The sequence below is a fragment of the Phoca vitulina genome, unplaced genomic scaffold (assembly GCF_004348235.1).
Source record: "Phoca vitulina isolate PV1807 unplaced genomic scaffold, GSC_HSeal_1.0 scaffold7, whole genome shotgun sequence".
Lineage (NCBI taxonomy): Eukaryota > Metazoa > Chordata > Mammalia > Carnivora > Phocidae > Phoca > Phoca vitulina.
Window position 1 is genome coordinate 54,051,359 of NW_022589710.1, and position 22,145 is coordinate 54,073,503.

Below are 22,145 nucleotides of genomic sequence, written 5' to 3' on the forward strand. Positions count from 1 at the left end.
AAAACAGAACAGTGGATGATGAAGTTAAGGTGAAGGTCATTCTAGTGGCCAGACTAGTTAAGAGATATAACAATTTCATAGGGAGGGGAGCCCAGAGATTAATATCAAGGTCCACTGAAGGCTTCTTTTTTTAAAATGTGTATAAATGTATGATCTAAAATACATATGTATGTAAATGGATACATAACTCTTCATTCCAGAGTTTGACTTCTGTCTTATTTGATAAATCATCTTGGTAGCTTCTTGATAAGAAAAATTATTCTAAAGAGATATCTTTTGAAGTGGGTGTATATAATTTATTTTTGAATATTTTTTTTATTCTAACAACTTAGCCCAAACAAAAATGAATTGGTCAACAACCAATGAGTTTGGAGAAGACCCTCAAAGCTCAGAAGAGAGTACAGCTCCAACTAACACCTTAATTTTGGTCATATAAGACCTTGTTATGGGATAAATTGTGTTCTCCCAAAATTCATATCTGAAAGCTCTAACCTGTAGTACTTCAGAATGGGACTGTATTTGGAGATAGGGCCTTTAAAGAGGAAATTATATTAAAATGAGGCTGTTAGGACACATGACTTGTGTCATCATCATCAGAAGAAATTTGGATGTAGGAAGAGACACCAGGGAGGCATGTGTCCCAAGAAAAGACCATGTGAAGATACAGAGAAGATGGCCGTCTGAAAGGCAAGAAGAGAAGCCTCAGAAGAAATCAAGGCTTCCAACACCTTGATCACAGACTTCTAGCCTCCAGAACTATGAGAAAACAAATTTCTGTGTTTTAGTCTACCCAGTCTGTGGTCTTTTGTTATGACAATTTTGGCAAACTAATACAGACCATAAGTAGAAAACCCAGTTGAGCTCTGCCCAGACTTAGAACTTAGAGAAACTATGAGATAATTAAAGAGTGTGGTTTAAAGTCATTAACTTTGTGATAAGTTATGCAGCAACAGAAAATTAATACAACCATAACCTCTTGGGTTTTACGGTTTAGTAGTACATAGTAAGTAAATAGGCCTTTATTAATGTCAACCGCTAGGACACAGATGAGCAAATTAGATTGTATATTAACTCACACATCTAATAACTAATACTGTTAGAATTAAGATTTGGACCTTATTCTTATAACTACTATGTATGTGTGTGTGTGTGTGTGTGTGTGTACACATACACACAAATGAGGGATATACTACCATTTTTCCATCTGTAAGATGAGACATTAGATTTACAGTGTTTGTATTGTTTGGGTTCTAAAGTTCTACCTTGGGTATTATGTCATAATGGCTGTTTTGTCAGGTAGCATTCTATTAATCAAGACTCTTTTAATCATCATTTGGTATATTAGTATAGGAATATACATAATATTCATAATGTTGACCTTGAGGCATTGTGGAGTGTTTCACATCTTTGAATACCACAAAAACATAAAAATTACATTCAGTAGAACGTGTACATATGCAAATGGTAATGGATAACCTTTGTTTAAGGATATGGGATAATTTAATTAACTGGAATATTTGATTTTTGTAACTATACTCAATAATAGAAATATGTCTATGGTTGTCATTACTTATCTCAGAAAAAGAATCTTAAGGAGAGGGGACTAGCACTTTTTGGAAGCCACTCTGTATAGATAATTTTCATTTTAACTACAACCTCAGAAGTAGCTGAGGACAACAGCCAATCAGTATTGGGTACTTCAGTGGATTAAGGGATGTGCTGAGAGTTTTGCTTTTCAATTGTGCCAACAATCATATGGGCTTGGCACCATTAATATCCCCAGCATTCAGATGACGAAACAGAGTCTTAGAAAATTTCAGGAATGTTTCATTGCTGGTAGGTGGTTACCTATGTAATGCATCTATCTCTAAGTCCAAAGATATCTGTGTTTAATGTTTGAAAAATACCAGAATCTATAAAATACAGTCCTCTAGATGTTTACAAGTCATCTAAAGTTTGGTACCAAAAAAAATCAAGTGTAACAACTCCAAATTTTACTTGATCATTGGCTTTTGAAAACCAAGCATGAGACCCCATTAACCAATGACTATAGAGCATCGTTCTGCCTTTGAGGAGGAAGCTGAAGTGTATTCAGAAGGAAGACTATATCATGACTCACCTCAGCTCATCCAAACAGCCCTGTGCACCATCATCCAGTTACCTGGAGGCTCACATATTCAGAGAGCCACTGTGAATGGGAAAGGATGCTTCCCATGGATGGGTCAAACCAAATGTTCTGTGTGCAGACAGAGACTCTGTAAAATTTTCCTAGGAATTTGGATTTTTCTTGGAGCAGTTTTCAAATTATCTCTTTCTTTTCTTTTGTTTAAAAAAGGTAATGCAGACATAATTCTACAGAATTCATTTCCCTCTAAAACTTAAGAAGTTTTACCAACTGGAGGTATTTGAAGGAAAGGTTATCCTGTGAAAGAAATAATTATCCCCTTGAAAGATTTTTTTTTTCAAAATTCTTTGTTGTAGAAAAAGCTCATTGAACACTAGTTTCTCTCTAAAGAAATTAAGCTCTGATAGCTTATGAATTAAAATGCAATGCAGCAGACTCCCAGACATTTTAAGATCCATTAGGTTATCGAGCCTGTCCTTCTGTAGCCTGCTTTAAATTCTCTCTGCAAGGTGATTAAAAGTAACATTTAATAACAGGTCAGTTGACGAGTAATTATTTAGCACCCACAGGGTGCAAAGCTCTATACAAAATGCTCTGAATTAAAACCTTTAAAGTTACATAATAGGAAGGGAGACAATAATGTCTTTTTCTCTGAGCATAGGAACATATTCAGTCCTATTTTCTCTCATATTTTGGGAAGATAAGCTGTCAAAAATTATGCAAAAAGTTAATAATAACTTACATTTTTACAGTATTCTCTCTTTTGTCTAAATTCTCTTACATTTTATGGTAGGATCAAAACACTCCTTCTATGGAGGAGAGAAGGCATTATGTTCCCATATGTCAAATGAGGAAACTGAGGCCCAGAAGGATAGGATGACTTATAAATACACACAGATGGGCGAGCATCCTGGATTCTTGTCTAGTCTCTACTTCTCCTTCCAGCCTCCCTAGATGATAGGACATGGAAGTGCCCAAGAATTTGCAGATGCAGCAAGAGGCTCACTTGCCCTTTGAAACTCTTCTTGGATATGATCTTGAATCCATGTTCCACATACATTGGCTCTGGTTGATAGGCCCCTGCTCTGTGGTTCAGCAGTGCCCTGTGTGTAACCTTGCTATGTCACCATCACCCTGTTTCCTACTGATGCAGTCTAGGTACAATAGTCTATGCACCGTCTGTGTATGCAAGATGCAATGTGCCATTTGCATGCAGGAGCCTCCAGATTGCACTTGCTGTTTCTTTCCCATCCTTTCCTTCTTTCTTTCCCATCCTTTCCTTCTTCCTTGTGGCAGCCAGAGACACCTTTTAAAATGCAAATTGGATTTTCAAACTCCTCTGCATAATGGTTAATGGCTTCTCTAGAATTTTAAGATCAAGATGAAGATCTTAAAGAGATCTTCAAGGCCCTCCTTTGCCTGAACTGCTGATCTCTCTACCCTCATTCTCATCCCCCACTTCAGCCCCACATTCTTACAGGTCCCAAAGCAAGCAATGTCCCCCGACAAGGATCTCCCCATCCACAATATCCCACTCACCTGCTTTTTCATCCAGTTCATTCCTGGTCAATCTTCCACTTGATAAAGCCCATAAAAGGAGATCAGATCCCTTCTATTCTGAATTTCCTTAACACTTCGCCTTTTTTTTTTTTTTTTTAAAGTATTGATCACTGGAGGGAAATTGATTGATGTGATTAAGCTCAGGATAAATGATCAGAATGCCAGGGCAGGGATTATCTTTTATGTTTTGCTCACTTTTACTTCTCAGTGCCTAGCATAGGGCTTAAAGCATTGTAAGATTTCAATTATTGACTGAGAAAAGAGGCAGAGCTGAAATAGAACAAAAGCATTTATTTGAGGTCTTGGAATTGCAGTTCAAGGAGCACAGATTCAGGTAACACCCAAATTGTGTCCCACTAGGGAACAAAAGTCACGGGTTTTTAAAGACAAAAAGGAAATGATTGTATATGTTGTTTACAAAGATTTCTGATTGGTGTTGGCAGCAGAAAAGTAATCTTGGCCAAATATAATTGGTTGCTAAGGTTATCACTAAGCAAACGTCCATTACTATAGCAAGTTGCATGTGTTTGCACAGAGACCTTGGACTATTTGGGGTTTGGCTCAGTTCAAAAGTTCATAGTTCTACCCAGTAAGGATGTGCATAAGATCCAACGCCTTAATGGCCTTCCAGTTCCATTTTAAAACCCCTCAATATGAGTAACTTTGTTTTATTTCATTTTTCACATAATAAATATGGTTGGAATGTTTAAAAAAATTGACTACCATGATTTTAACTCCAGTTGGGTTGCAAACTATACAGGGGCATAAATATCTGTCTTACCTGGTCTATTGGAACATCTCATGGTGTTCAGCACATCGAAAATGTTCAAAACACCTTTGTTTAATGAATGAGTTAAGGTTGAATGCATTTCCCAAATATAATACTCTGATAACCCTATCAGAAAAAGACACGTGGCAAACGTGTTTGTGGTAAATTTCTGCTGATGGGTATCATTTCCTTGTTGTTATTTGTTTATTTATTTATCTACTTATTTATGTTTGAAACATATGCAGTTATCTTTGGTATACATAAAAATTGTTGAACATAATCAATTTCATGTTGTTCATCAACCTAATACTTTCTACCACCAACTTAATCTACTTGTTATAGTATATTTGCCAATAAAATAGAAAAACATATGCCACACTTTTGTTAGAACTATAGGATTAGAAAATGAAAAATTGTGGACAAGGAGGGGAACTCCAGTGGATGAATAGATTCTGTTTTATACTGTCATTAAAATAGATATGTATAGATTCAATAGATCATAATAGATAGGTAATAGGTCTTAACATGACTAAACTGAGCTCTGAACTTCCTGATGAGTATGACAAGAAAGAAAAGCATGATAGATTCATGCCCATTTTAGTGATCAAGTTCAAATGTTTGCATTCCAAATCAATTAATAATCCTTTATAAAATGTTGTGGTGCTTAAATATTAAGTTCTACATCCATAGCCTCTCCCTTTCCATTAGATTTTCTTCCAGAAATCATGTTTTCTCCCAGAAATCTACTCATAAGAAAACATTGAACTTGAAGTAATACTCTAGATGTTCGTACCTATAAAAATCTTTTATAGAGACATAGGTTTATTTCCTGATGAGTTGGTTTAGAGCTATTGTCCACATATGACATTCACCAGATGAATCTGTAATTTTGTTTTAGCTCATCATCTTTATCTAAATATTTTAACAGAACTAGAAAATGTTCTGTAGTTTCATGGTTCATGGACCTAAAGACGATGAACTATGCTTTGAGTTGCTTCTCACAGTAGTCCTGCCTTCTCACTAGCAGTTGAACTAATCTATTCCTCCAAGGAAGATTTAGAGCCTCTAATTTAACCCTCGAATTTAAACCCTCTAATCCCAATCTTCTCCATATATATATATATATATATACTTTTTTACAATAAGATGTTATAGGAGGGGGAATGCTTTGGAAAAATTGGACATAAAGGAAGCTCAGGAAAAAGAAGAAAAAATAATCAATAGAAGTGTATTGAGTTGAACAGTGTCCCCTCTGAATATGCCCACTCAAAAATCTATGAATGTGATCTTATTTGAAAATAGAATCTTTGCTGACATAATCAAGTTAAGATGAGGTCATACTGGATGAGAGTGGTTCTGGATACAATGACCAATGTCCGTATGAGAGGAGGGACATTTGGACACAGATGCACACGGAAGCAAGATGACCATGAGAGGATAAAGGCAGAGTTTAGGGTTGTGCTTCGAAAAACCATGGAACACCAAGGATTGCTTGGTGACCACAACCTAGAGGAAGAAAGAAAAGATTCTACCCCAGAGACTCAGAGCGGAGCCTGCCCCAACCAACTCCTAGATTTTGGACTTTTGGCTTCCAGAAATGCAAAAGGATAAATTTCTGTTATTTAAAGACACCTTGTTCGTGGTAACTTGTCAAAAAAATGGTTTTAGGAAAGTAATACAAGGAAGAAAAAAATGAAAGTGTACTTTATTTTCTTTCCTTTGCATAGATTTCAAGACAAGAAATACTTCTCGGGTACATCAGGTTTTTCTGGATCTCCACACATGAGAAGAATCATTGAAAATTAGAAAGTTTCAGATATACAAAAACAAAAACAAACAAACATAAAAAAAAAAAAAAACAAAACCTTGACCTTGAGGTTATAAGAATGGATCTTTGAAGTTGTTTCTTAGATTCACGGTAATTCCTTCCAGTTGGTGGCACTTTCTACTAATTTGATCCTTGAGGCACCCTTAGATGAAGATAAAGCAAATAATAAAATTCTCAAGTGGCAAATGAAGAAACAGGTTCAGAGAGATTAAATGACTCATCCAAGTTGTTCAACAAATCAAATAAACACCTGAACTAGAACCTAGATCTTCTCACTCAGTGCTTTATTTTTATGATTCTGCCATGAATCTCACAAATGGGTATGACTAGCTTATGATTTTCTGACATTATATTTGACCTTCTCTTTAAAATTTGGTACCAGCAAACCTGTGGGCTGAGTTGCTTAACCAGGGAGGCCCTTATGGGGTTACGGAGGAAGGGGGAGATTCTACTCCTTCTGTCAACTCACACACACTGAGGATCTGTTGTAAAACATACTTGAAAGCACTGGAAAATGTATGTGGGTTGGGAATTAGATCCCTACGACAGGCAAAGGGCATTGAGGAAATGAGAGTTTAAAAGAAATGGAAGAATAGAGTTTAAAAGTTGTTGAAAGTGCTCTTGGGAATATGATTTATGGCATGAAACATAAAAGGCCCATAACAAACAATAAAATAAAGAGCAGTGGTTCCCAAGTGTCAGGCCACAGAAAAGTGCCAGGCTAAGAACAGGAGAATTCTCTGAGGAATTTATTAAAAATAGCAAGACCAGAATTCCTCTCCAAGGGATTCTGATTCAATGGATCTAGAGTCGAGTCCCTTGGGGGGATTCTGATGCCTAGGTAAATTTTGTCTTTATTGGTTCAGAAGAGGTATAACGTTGTATCTGTAGCTTACCAGGATTGTTCTAGTCAAATTCTTCTTGCCCTCATTTATACTTTTCGATGATTGCCTAATATCCCTCCCCATTAGCCAGGGCCCAAAGAATGTCAGATACATAATACAGAATGATAAGGAAACTGAGGCTGACGATTTAGTCTGATGTCTCTCACATCAAGTACAGAGGTAAAAATGTCTGTGTTTTCCTGTGCAATGTCTCTATAAGCCTTGATTTTCCTTTCCAGTAGGAGATAGAGGTTATAGGAGGACATTATTGTTTTATCTAAAATCAGTCAGTCAGTTGGTGAAATTATAAAGCAAGAAACATATAGGACTTGTCTATGACCCCTTCCAGTACAGTTCTTCTATCAAAGCTCTCTTTAGCCTATTGTGGAATACTGGATAGGCAGGCAAAGCAAATGCAGAGGACACAATATAGTAGGATCGATGAATTAGCTCAAAATAGGATATAATATTATTGGTCTTTCGAATTTACTAGATTTATGTAATAGTTTTATCCTGCATAATATATGACAGAAGTGGCATAATCTTTTCAGTTTTTATGGCTTCTAAATTTTGTAATCAAGCCTATTCTTTACTTTATGTTAGCTGCCAGTCACCACATCTTCTGGATCAATCTCTCTGTTTTCAATTGCTGCTTACATTTTCAAAAGATCTCCACTCATTCTGAAATTAAATTTGCCTTGAATATTATTTAATAAATTAAGTCACTTGGAATGAATGTCACAGACTACTTCTTCCAGAGGTGCTTGTCGTATGGTACATTCTTCTCTTCCACCACAATTTTAGGCATAAGTGGCAAATCCGGGGAAGAGAGATCCTAAGGCCTTCTTGCTTTCCAAGGACTCCTTAAATTATACTTGAAGACAGCTGTCTATCTTAGCTATTTTTAAAGCCACTCCTGACTGCTACAGAAAAAAAAAAAAGTATTACTCTCACTTTTTTCTTCAGTTGTTAGTTTTTTTTTTCCTTTTGCTAATGAGCTTGTTTCTGTTGTATGTTGATTTATTAAATGTTTAAATCAATCTCGTTGAAGCTATTCTTCATACTTCCATCTTAATTATTAACCTCCTTCAGTATTGCCTTTCCAAGGATTTGAAATGATTTTATAAGAGTTAAAAATGATAATCTAGGGACTTGAATATCTTCTGAGAAAGCCCCGGGGCTTTGATATTGTTCAAAACTTTCGGTCTGCAGAGCCCCTCCCTCTTATAATTTTTGTGGTATCTACAGCTTCATTGGAAAACAGAATAATTTATCTTGTAGATTTTCATCATCTTTGGCTGCTGGTCCCAGTTAGAACAAGAAAACAAAGAACAGAAGATTTAATTTGGTGTTAAGAAACACAGAAAGTGCTTGGTATGGGATTACGGAGACAGTCAGGGTTTTTTTTCTTTTCTTTTATTCTTTGCCTTCATTCAATTATGTACACAGAGAGAGAGAGAGAGAGAGAGGGAAAGGGCAATGTGGCTTTATAATCAGAGAAGAAAGCAGTTAATTTTCAACTGATGCATAGACTGAAAATCATTGTAAATACTAATAAGAGAATAAATTTGGATCCTGGATCTTCAAGTTTTGGAATCTGTCCAACATAGAGTTAGCAATAGAACAATAGGTAATACCCTAATGATGGCTGATTAGCCCCTGCTTTGGAATTTCATTTCCCATAGGATGTTTCTAATGATTATTTTCCACCACCATTACCTGCAGAGGCTTGTATAACTTGAAGGGCAGAATGTGAGGAAACTAGCTCCTTCCAGATTCTCTGACTTTATTATTATCAATGGGTGTCTTATAAAAGCAATGAAGCACCTTTTCCTAGCTCAGACCTGAGAGAATATAACAAGGTGTTTCAAGTATGCATACATAGGCTCCCACCAAGACACACATAATTGGAAACAGTTAACCAATTTGACCAAGAAACAGTCTTCTATAAAGAAGATTGGATTGCCTAACATGTATCGAAGACAGGCATAAATTCTGTCCAGTATATGCAATGGAATTTGCATCTTTAGATTGGGACAGGCCGAGCTATTTAACCAGAGACCCTATAATTTACAGTAGTTGTCTTTAATGAGGCCATTGAGAGATTTGGGAATGTATGCAGAAAGCAAGGGGAGTGAAAGTGGTTCTATAATAGAAAACAGAGGTTTCTGAATGTAGTTTGGGAAGACAGAGAAGGGTATAGTAAAAATTAGCATAACAGCCATGTCTATAGAAACATTCTTCTAAGCTTTCATTAAATCAAATACTAAGTGGCAATTACTGAAATACAATAGGCACATTCAGGCTCTGACAACTCTTAACCTTTCTGGGCTTTATAAGCCATTTGTCCTGAGTCACATGATGTCCCCATCACATGAGGCGACTGTTGGACCATAGGCTTCAGTGCCCTGTGAAACAATCTAGAGTTCTCTGAATGGTGCAATTATTTGGGGGTAATTCAAGACATCTCTATTGAGGCGTCCAATATTCAATGTGTGTTTAAATAGACTCTTGGGCCCTGAAAAGTATAAGCTTATGCAATGTACAGGTTGTCATCTGTTTCAGAGGGAATAGAGCTACTTCCTGATTCAGAATTGTTAAATTGAGGGCATACACATAGGATAATGTGCACAATGAAGCCCCAAGCTGTAAATTTATTACACAATGGAGTTCAGAGAGGCCTGCACTAAGGAACTGAAAAGTAGGCAAGCAGAATCACCTGGTGGCATTAATAGTTCACGTTTTTTTCTTTCCATATTGTTCGATGTATAGACACCTCAAGCAATTCTTAAAATGTTTCGTGATCATATGGGGTTCATCAAAAATTACATTTTCATTTGACCAATTTGAAAACTGACGCTCAGACACGAAACTGACTTGTTGCAGAATTAGTCCTAATTTAATGACATTTCTTGGAGGTTAAAAAAAAAGTAAGCTGGCGTGGAAGAGTTTTCTCACGAGATAGTCACAAATCACCATTACATTTCTGCCCTTTGACCCTTTTACCCATGTTTGAGCTGCATGCTGTCCTTAGAAACCGGCGGTATCAGACACACTGAACAGCAAGTCACAGAGACCATGAGGAGGTCCCAGCTTACAAAAGGGTCTCGCCATAGAGTGTTCATCTTAAATGTCCAGACATGGTCTTGGTCATGGTCGAGAGTGAGTTGAAGTGAGTTTGGGGAGGAAACAGAGGCATATCACTGGCTGGTCCTGTGTAGTGAGGGAGGCTTACGTCTGCCTTTGGGGCTTAAAACCCCAGCAACATATTCTACCCACTTTCCTTCTCTTCCACACACACCTGGCACGCTGTTCTGTCGTGAATTCTTTTCTCATTAAGGCTACCTTTCATGATAATGTTCAACAATATTTAGCCTATAAAATTTCTTTTGCACCTTGAATAGCAGTATAAATAAGACAGGCATAAAATCTGGATCAAGATTCTGCAAGCTTCTAAAATTTCCTGGGCTCCACACGAATCTTTCCACATTTCCTATAATCTCAGATCTCAGGTCCACATTCTTTCCTTTCATATATGTCCTCACTTATCTCCAATCCAATTCAATATGACCAGTCCCATCATGTTTCTTTTGAGCAGTTGTTCAAGTATGTGAAGATGTACATATTGGTGGGATTCAGGGAAGGCAGTGAGGGGAGGTAGGAAAGGGTTGAAAAAATACATATATTTTATATATTATTAATATATGTATTAATATACTATTTATATATGATATATATATTATATTACAAAACCTTTGGTAGATTTATAAGAATTACAAGAGAATCAAACAAAAACCATGTAATTAATTACCAGTATGTCCATGTGTGTATACATGTGTTTGTGTCCGCATGTATATACACACACAGTCTCTTTGATGATGGGAGCAATATGTAACAAAAGCCTCTGGATGAGCCCATTTTTAATTCTATGAGTGCAGAGACTAAAACTTTCTCTTCTCAGAGCTTCCACCAGCAGCCCCTGGATTCGCACCAAAGATCATGCTGCCTTTTTTTCCCTGAGAGTCAGTTGTTGATGTTAATCCTCGCTCAACAAATTCTTCAAATCCATGTTCCTAGTCTTAGAATCTTACCTTGTTTCTTTTTATTCTTACTTTGCACCAGTAATCACCTGGCTTAAACATAATCACTTGAGAAGCTTTATAAAACTTTATTATTATGAAAAGTTTCAAACATATACCAAATATAAAGAATAGAATAATCAGCATCCACACATCTGTTTCAATAATTTTCAGTTCATAGCTAACTTGTTTCTTTTAAACCCACTTTGACTCCCCAATCCCCCAAATTCATTTGTAGCAAATCTCAGATATTTCCTTCTATCCAAAAATATATCAGTGAATATTTTAGAAAAGGAATATTTTGAAACATGATTACATACTGCTATCATACCTAAACTTAGCATTAATTCCTTGATATCATTAGTCAGTTTTGAAATTAACCATATTTTTTCATAAATTGTTATGTTAGGAGCACCTGGATGGCTTATTCGGTTAAGCATCTGACTCTTGGTTTTGACTCAGGTTATGATCTCAGGGTCTTGGAATCGAGTCCCATGTCAGGCTCCTAGCTCAGCAGGAAGTCTGCTTGGGATTCTCTCTCTCTCTCAAATAAATAAATAAATCTTTAAAAATAATAAATTGTTATTTTAAAGCTTATTTGATTGTATTGGAATTAAAATAAGGGTTATGTATCCCAGTTAGTGGTTGGTATATATCATCACTTCAGTGTCTTAAAATATCTCTTTCCCCACTCCTCTCCTGCTCTCTCTTTTTCTTTCTCTCTCTTCCTTACTATTTATTTGTTGAAGAAACTGGGTTGTTTCTTTTGTTTCTCACCATCTGGAATTTGCTGATTGGTTTCTCAGGTGTCATATTTTACTTACTCTGTCTCCTGTATTTTCTGAAAATAAATCTAGATGATCTATCAGTGTCAGGTTTGAGTATTTTGGAAGGCAGAAGTCATGTCATATTTGGTGGTCTCCCTTTTTATGATGTTAGAAGCAATTAATGATTATTATCTAGATTCATTATGTTGGTTGGAGTGGCAAAATAATGGTATTATAATTTCAACATTCTTTCTTCATTTAAAAGAATGTTCTACATCCAATTAATCTTTTACTCTGGGACGCAATATATATGGAAAAGGTAAGGATAAATGGTAGATTAGAGGTCTTTTTTCTTATTCTTACCAGTTTCCAAAACAATAAATCCATGCACTAGCATCCTTCTAGGATGACAACTGTGTTGTGTTTTGTTTTGTATTTATCATTTTAAAAAAGGAACCAAGAAACAGACTTGGCTTTTACCATTTCTCCAGGGGACTTTGGTTCCTTTTCCAGAGAAGTGGTATTGAGACACCACAATCTGGTGCTGGTAATGCTAATTGCTGCTGGGATTTTATGCATTTTCACCAGCCAGAGTTAGAATGCACTTATTTTTCTTCAAAGATAAATACATTATGACTAATATAGAAGTTTTACTGAACCACATGACTCATATATCTGAATCTCATTAATTTTTTTCATCCTCCAAATCCCCATTCTCAGAGATATAAGAAAAATTATGCATTTATATTAGCTCAAAATGCACATATAACTGTCTCAGAATAGCACCATCACCACAGTCACCACTGATATGATTACTAAAAATAGGAACCCTATTTGAAACATGTATGTCTTATTCAGCTCAAGCTGCTATAAAAAAATACCAACGACTGGGTGGTTTAAACAATAGAAATTTATTTTCTCTTAACTCTGGGGACTGGGAAGTCCAAGATCAGGGTGCAGGTTAATTCAGTTCCTGGTGAGAGCCCTCTTTCTGGCTAAATACAATCACTTTCTCTCAATGTCCTTCCATGGCAGAGAGAAGACAGCTCTGTCATCCCTTCCTGTTCTTTTAAGGTACTAATTCTACCATGAGGACCCTACCCTCATGACCTCATCTAAACCTAATTATCTCCCAAAGGCATCATCTCCAAATACCATCCATTATATTGGGAGTTAAAGATTCAGCATATGATTTTTTTCCTGGGGTATGGATGTCAGTAGGGAAGCACAATTCAGTCCACAGTTTATGGTTACATGACATTACCAAACTTCTAATGCCACTTGGAGTGGATTATCTATTATGCCACCAACTCAAAATATAGATAGCTGTATTATTTTATTTTGCTTTAGATTTTTAGGAAATATTATTTTATTTAATTTTGTTTTGCATTTATGTAAACATTTCCATGAATCCAAACCGAATTCCATAAAGCTAGATATCATCACAAACTATTTTTTATTCTTGTTTTCTTTACAGTATTTCTTCCCTCCACATAGAAAGGCATCAAAAAATGTATTGCTTAGGCTTTTAGAAAGCATATTTAAGAGACATATTCTTAGGACCTACTTTCAATCCACCAAGTTAGAATAGCCCTCTGAGGCCAGAGGATTCTGATGTGCAACTCTGGTTATGACTCTGCATATTCTATTTCAATGATTTCCCTCTTTCCATGCTCTCCATTATAACTTGAAAACCAGTGACTAAAAAATCTATTTCCAACCTTCAATCTTTTCTGGATATCAGATTATTGGAAACCCTAACCATAAGATATAATGTCATCCTCTTTTGTTATATTCAAAATAATCTTATTTGTTAAGGCCATCTAAGTTCTTATTTTGAGAAATTCTTAGATGTTTATTTCTTTTTCCTTACATTCTCGCAGTCCTGACATTTCTTCAAAATTGTTCCTCAAAGTCAGACTTCGCTCTGTCTTTACTGTCATAGCATAGCCTTTGTCTGGAGCAGGGTTTTTCAACCTCAGCACTATTGCTATTTTGAACTGGATAACTCTTTGTTGTGAGGGGCTTTCTTGTGTGTTGCAGGAGGTTTGGCAGCATCACTTGCCTCTAGTCACCAGATGCTGGTGTCAGCTCCGTAGTGGTGACAAGCAAAAATGTCTCCAGACACAGCCAGCTGTCCCCTATGTGTAAGTGTGTAGGTGGTGGGGGTGGGGGGGTACAGAGGAAGGGGGAGAATCGGTCCCAGCTGAGAACCAGGGGTCTCTAGCGCACCATCTAGCTCTCTGATGGCAACAAACCTTCATGTCTGATCTCCCTGCTTCTAATACCATCAATCTTCCCCATTGCTGTTCAAGTTATCCTTTATGTTACAAACTAAGTTCCTGTGACACTTATGCTTCAGTTTTTTGTTTTTGGTTTTGGTTTTGGTTTTTTTTTTCTGCTGGATGTACACAAATTCCAGAGGGGGCTATAAAGGGTTCTTCACTAAGAACCCTTTCCACCATCACATTCTGTCTCTCACCTCCCCACTCCATTATACTTATTTTTATTCTCTACATAGTGACAGCTGATTTATTGCACTTCTCCAAATCTTCCATTTATTTCTATTTTGTTCCTCCATACACATACTTTTTCCTCAGCTGCATACCACCCGTTTTCTTAAGATGGAAAAACCTCTCATCACTCTTTAAGGTGGTTCTCAAAAGCTGTATGGTGAGTGACCCTCTTCCTGACACTCCAATTCTTAAATGAAGCACCGAACACATTGCATTGTAATTCCTTGATTTTACTCCATCTCCCTCCTTTTCCAGGTAGCTCCCTGAGGACAGCTGGGTTTATTCACAGTGCTTAGCACCATAAGCAGAAGAGGCACTCACTTGTATCTTCATCCATACCCTCTATGTCAGTAGTAGTAGAAAAATGACATGAACAATGAAGTCTTTCCTTGGAAGTTTGCAGGCTGCTGGGTTTAAAGGGTGATTGACTGATGGCATGTGATCCAAAGTACGGTATAAGACAAAGAAACACACTTCTTTCAGGGTTACTCTTAACTTCAAAATGCATTTTATGACCACTAGAATCTGCAATAAAATTAGTAGTCCTTAACATAAGAAAATGGCACCCATGGCGTTTCTAAAACCGATTGCAGAGTGCTCCTGCATTGCCAGCAAAGGTCTGTTCCTCCTGACAGCACGGCCTCTGGTCTGTAACACTGAACCTCATTACTCACCTGTGCCTTTCGGGGGTGGCTGCTGTCTGTTGGCCCGTGCACACCCTTGCATGGATTCAGGAGAGGCAACCAGGGTGGTACTGAGACATTGGCTCTGTTGGGCTGTCTGAAGAGAAAGTCATACTTGATGGGGTGGATGTGAAGTGGCCAGAAAAACAGAGAGAAGTGGGGAAAAATTAACTGTATTTAAGTCCCTAGTTAAGCTGCATATGAAAAAAGAACCTTTGCAAAATATAGAAACAAATGTAAAAGAAATAAGGATTGACCATTTGTGAAGAACAATCTTTATGAAAGTTTCTTCTTAATTTTAGCACTTGCTATTCTTGGTGTAAGTTATGTAAGCTCTCTATCTTCTAGATGAAGTAGGAAGAAAAGGAATGGAAAGCAAACATTAGCTGAATGTATTTTATATGTCAGTAATAATGCTGCAAAGTATATAACATCTCTGTGTTATCTTATTTAGAAACTGTGGCTTGGTGAGGTTAAGAATGTGCTTATAAAATTGGTAGGTCCTGACGTATAATTCAAACGTGATTCTTTCTGACTCTAAAGTCTACATACGTTTCAGTTACTTCTTTCTTCCCCTTACATTTGTTATTCTGAGACTGAATAGTTTTCCTCTCACCACGCTGGGGTTTGGCACATAGACCTGTGTTCATGTGTTCACTATGTCATATGGATGAAAAATCTCCTTCCATCTGTTGTTCTTCACACCTGGCTGGGGACGGGGGGAAGCCAGCGAAGGATTACTCGAAAAAAATTCTAGTACTTGCTACCGATTGGGGAATGATCAGAATTATGAAACTCCAGTTCATATGTAAATATTCTAGGAATTAGTAAGTCTAAAGTGGATTATGCTTGTTGGAATGGAGTTTGGTTTTTGGATTACGACATTTTGAATTTGTGCTGAGAGGAGCAAGGGGACAATTAAAATAAGAGCAGGATCCATTCCTTACAAATTCTTTCCCGTTTCTGCAGGTAAGAATAGGCAACACATAGCTGCTGCAGTATGTCAGAGCAGAGGATCTGGAGTCAATTTTGGAGAGAAAATTCTGATGTTAGGGCTTGAGAAGGTGAGTTTAATCAGTCTCTAAGGAACATTTCACCTGCCATGTCTAAGGAGAAAGGTGAATGAAAGAAAATAAGACGCAGGGAAAAAATGTAGACTAAAGGGAACTGAAGACCCAAGATTTTTATGTTCATTTTTAATTTTTGTAAGAGCTTAATGACAACAAATGTATCATTAAAAGCCACCTTATGCCATATGAAGATTTTAGATATGGCCACTTCCCCGTCTCCACTGTTCTGCCATTAGTCCACTATGTTGTTTAAACACATGTAGCTGCCTGTCCAAAATAGTTTTACCAGCACTGGTTAGTCTTTCCCACATACCAGAATTATCTCAAATGCTTGTGAAAATTTCAGATTCCTAAACTACCTTCTGCTGAAACAGATAATCTGGTGAAAAGCCCTAGGAATCTGCTTTTAGTAAGATTCCTTGTTGATTCTAGAACACACCAATGTTTTGGAGTCTCTGGCTCAATTGATGTCTTCTCTGGGCTATTTCTAGTTCCATTATTTCCTTTTTGAGGTGCAACTCTCAGACATAGACGTACGGTCCAGAGTTAACTTCATCAGCATATGCCTATTAGGAAATGTGAGAAGTTTGTGTAACTCCATCAGTTGTATTTACATGGAAGATCATTCCATACCTATGGAGGTATTTAGCAGACTTAGGAATAGTTGCCCACATAAGGATCTAGGCATGCTCATTAAGCATACCGGTAATTGCCATATAGCCCTCAGTGAGGCATATCCAGAACACAGAATAACTCCAAAGAGCACTAGGTCAATTTTAAGAACCAGGACAATAGACTGGATTTGGAGGGAGCCATGGAGATGGATCTTAAATCTACTAATGATACACACACACGTACACACACACATGCACACACACACACGTATGCTGATTCATAAAAACACCCCATGGAGTAACTAAAACTGATATATTTATCTCCTTTTTTATAAAAGCAGAAACAGAGCCTCAGAAATAAATCTACATTCCCAGAAATATACAGCTTGAAGAGCCCAAGTTCAAGCCCCTTTCCATTTGAACACTGTGATTTTACACAATTGAAAAATAGTCTTTCTGTGTGATTTTCATATGGGTCTTCCTGCAGATGCCTGTGGTATAACCTCTGGAACACATCAGCGTAGAGGGGTACCTCTAGGAAACTCTGCGGTTTATTTACCAAGAACATCAGCTCCTGGCTAAATTTCATTTGGAAAGGAAAAGAGCTAATCTACAAGAAATAATAACAATAATACCACATCTTGTGATCATTGGTAGACCTAACAGTAACATTCTAGGGAACAATTCTCCTTTGATTCACTCAGAATTTAATTTTGTTGAAAGTCCCACTGAATCATAATTAATGCTACAAAAGCAAGATTTAACAAGAGCTCTGGGGTAGCGTTTTAAATATATAGTAGCTAATTAACTATAACTATACAATTTACAAACACATCCATTGAGAACTTGAAAGTCTGCTGGAAGATATATCCATTTATTGCATGTAGTGGCTGTTACATTGTAAAATTATTTTCAGTCATTTGCCAATATTTTAAGACTTTCATTACAGTTAAATAATGTGCTTAACACAAATTTTTTCTTCCTTTAAAATGACAAGAAGGGGCATCTAAGGTTTGATAAATGTTACTTTATGACATTTGGAAATGAAAGATGACTGGGGATATAAAATGCTTAAGAAATTCAAGCCCTTTCAAGCCCTTAAGAAAGTTTCCTCCAGTAACTGACCCTTTTTCCCAGTGTGGAAAGGCTCTAAGTTCTAATGATACTAACAGAGATGCACGCACATACAAATATGTATTTTCTGGAAAAGAACTATTCTAATAATGACTGCCTTTTACATGCCAAAAGCATATTGAAAGATGCTCATCCTGTGCGTGTCTCTCTCTGTGTGTGTATGTGCACGTGTGCTTATGTGTGTGTGTGTGTGTGTGTTTCACTTGCTCTTGTCACTGCATTTTTAGCACTTGAGAGCAAGAATTTAGCCTGGTTTGTCTTTGTGGGAAAAGCTCCTAACTTGTGCCAATTTATAGTTCATATTCAATAAACATGTGATATTTGATTGACTAGTTCTCAATTTGGCAGTTATTATAGTTCAAGGTGCCATTCGGGACCACTCAAAAACTCACATGAATGGGGAAAGAATTGGCGGAATAGTGTTCATGTGTAGGCAGATTATATAGGGAAAAAAGGAAACCTCTAGTACCTACTCCAATTTGGCTATCTAAGCTTATTTTTCTTAAGAATAAGTATTGATTTATTGAGCTTACAGCATGTATAAGGTCCTGGGTGAAGAGTGCTACATTGGTCATTTCACTTAAATCTCAAAAAAAAACCTTGTATGGAAAATATAATATTCCCATTTTATGAGCAAAGACACTTCTATTCAGAGGGGCTAAGTAATTTGTCCAAGGTCAAAATCACTTAATTTAGGGGAAAAAATGACAGCAAGAAAAAATTATGATTGTACGGCCAGCCCCCAGTTCTCTTTACAGTCCATCAATTCCACTTCTTTATGTTGGCGTAACATTTTCAGGCTGCAGTTCTGGAAGGAGAGGTCAAAGAAAGAGTTGATAATAAAGTAACCTGAGGATTTTAAATTCACTCTGATTTCTCTAATCCTATGCCTTTTTATCGGTAAGCTTAATTTCTTAGGTTTCCTGATGCTCCTTCTTCCTCAAATTCTGAGCTCATTTTCCTGTTCATTGTCTGATTCCTTTCAAACTGGAATTTCTCTGCCCGTGACTTCTATTTGTTACCCTCTTATCCAGTTTTGCAACTTTGTTTGATTTGTTTGTGTTGTTAATATTGATCGATGCACCAACTACCTTGAATTCATCCTTTGCAACTCAAGAAAAAGTCTGAGTCTTTTCCCTAAAAACAAAACAGAACAAAAGTACCTAATTAACATTAGAATTTAATTTCCATTTAATATTCAGGGAATTCTGATCCCTGTTCTTGATTTTATGCTCACTTGAGTAACTTCAAGCTTTCCTCTTGGATTTTCTGCTCTCCCTGATGTTTCACATGTAACCTTCATGCTTCCACTCACTTTTCTCTCTCTTTTCTCCCCATGACTTCTCCTTCCTTTTTCTGTACCATTCACAACAGTTTAAGTTATTCAATTTTTATAGCAAAGCCCATACCCCCGGGAACTACTTAATACAAGAAATTCATCCCTAGAAAAGATTGTCCTGAGCAAAATCATAGTGTTAGTTGTAAAACTAGTAGGTAGTGGCAGTTGTGATCTAATAAACAACAAACCATTATTTTATTATTTACTATATGCCTGGGAATTTGCTAAGTACTTTGCACGTATTATCTCTTTTAAGTTTTATAATAACTTCCAGATAGATAGTACCTCTGTTTTAAAAATGTGGAAAAATGAAGCTAAAACATATTAATTGCCTAAGATCACGTAGCAGAGTTAAGATCCAAACCTATGTTTATCTAAATCTAAACACAGGGCTATTAGCCACTGAAAGCTACCTCTCTCTTATAGAATCTCTCTCTACATCAAGCTTTTCCTCCTTTTACTGGGAAAAAAAGAAATACTTGTGTACTTCTAATAATATGTCCAAGACCACACAGCTAGTTTGTAAAAGGGTCAAGATATCACCTTGCTTCCCTTCATCTTTTTATGACACCAGGTGAAAACATTCTGGAAAGGATGGTACTTAAAAGTATGATTGTTTTTATAAATTGAGGGTATGCTGAGATTTAAAAAATGTCAATTCCCTAAAAATATCTAGTGTTGGTTCAAAGAAACAACTCCTATCACTCCTTAGAGCTGCTTTATTCCACAGGCAACCTGAGCCATCCCAGTGAGCCAACGGACAGCCATTCCAATGCTTGTCTCTCTGTGTATCTTTTACAGTCTAGCTGAGGGTGTCAGTCAGAACCCTGCCAGACTTGGTAATAGGCAAAACTTCTTTAGGGAAACCAATAGGAGATGTGTGAAAGATTGAGGAGCCTCAGATGACTCTAAATTGTCTATCACTGTGAGTGAGCCTCAATTCCCAGGAAGAGAAGATACAAGACCTAAGGACGAGATCCTGGAGTCTCAAACTATAAATATGATATTGCAGACATAAAATCGAAAGATCTATACTGTTCAATGTATTTTGGCTTAGTCTCTTGTCTTTAAGACCTCCAGAAAGCATTTTGCCCTAGGATATAACACATCTGGAAAAATAAATAATTGCCTCCAGAGAGATCCCTCACTAGCAGGTGGTCACTGAGTAAGAGTCTGGGGAATTTGTAAGGGAATTGGCTTCTTTCAGAGAACAACAGAAACATTAAACACTTCCATGCCGGAACTGATAGGCAGTTGGTCTTGGTATTGGATTTTTTTTTTTTTTTCAGACAAAAACAAAGACTTCACTCATTTCCTTACTGTGACCCTTTCATTTTTTTTTTTTTTCATGAGGCTAAAGTAAGGCACAATAAAGTTTATCAGACAACTGAGGATCTTAAATTCAGTAAAGGGCGGGTGAGATTTCTAAATATTAAGATGTTTTAAGATCTTGGGCAGGATACTCATTCTCTCTGAATCTCAGTTTGCCTATCTGTTGAAATGAAAAAAAAAAAAAAAAAAGTGTTTTCTTTTGAGTTTAATGAATTGTCCGCTAAGGCAGGCTGTGGTTTTTCATGTTTAAAATGCTCAGCTCAGGGATGCCTGTGTGGCTTACTCGGTTATGCATCTGCCTTCGGCTCAGGTCATGATTCCAGGGTCCTGGGATCGAGCCCTGCATCAGGCTCCCTGCTCAGTGGGAAGCCTGCTTCTCCCTCTCCCACTCCCCTTGCTTGTGTTCCTGCTCTCGCTATGTCTCTCTCTGTCAAATAAATAAATAAAATATTTAAAAAAAAAGGATACTTACTCTCTCTGAGTTTCCCCATAAGTAGAAATGAAAAGATTCTGCTTGACTTTTATGATTATGAGAATTGAGACAATGTTTAGGAAACAGAGTAAATGCTCAAATAACTTTTTGCTATCACAAAATAACAATAAGGGTATTAATAAGTAAATATTGTAACTGTTTAAGTGTCTAATGCAATGCTCAGCTCTTAGCTAGTTATGAATATATGTTCATTTCATTACCCTTCTAAAATGATGTAGTGACTATCCTTATGACAGAGATATTTCTAGCCAAGATTACAGAATAACCTGAGGAAAGCAGACTAAGACTCTCAAGGGAAAAAAAAAAAAAAAAAAGCAGATGGGAATACAAGAAAAGATCACTTCTCCAGAGAGAACTTTTCCAGAGTGGTGGTATCTAAGAAAAGAGCCAGTTATTCACATTTAATGGATGCAAACAAATCTTTCAGGATGATGCAATATTGGAATCAATATATCTGGTCTCTCAAGGGGTTTATATTCTTTTCAAACTGTTAAGTTCTGTACAATTACATTCTTTTCAGGGTTGAGAAAATTTAATAAGATTTTGCAGGGTTTAGAATGCCAATGCTCAATTCAGAGACCAAGCCCAAGTAACTGTCATACCCCCAGGTGAGGCTTCCAGGCTCAATTAATAGCAGAGATGTTCCTCAATTCTCTTGTAATCAGTGCATAGGTAACTTCATTATATTCTGAAGTCCTTTAGGAAATGGCTTTCTCTGCCTAAATGCATTTTGGGGCTCATTGCCCACCTGCCCTTCTTGGGTGCCTATCATAACATCCTGTCCATTTCTGGAGAAAGAAAAGAACTAAAATCTAACCAAGTTGGAATAAAAAAGGCTATTAATGAGGTGCAATCAAAAATAGAGGCTCTAACTGCTAGGATAAATGGGGCAGAAGAGAGAATTAGGATATAGAAGACCAAATTATGGAAAATAAAGAAGCTGAGAAAAAGA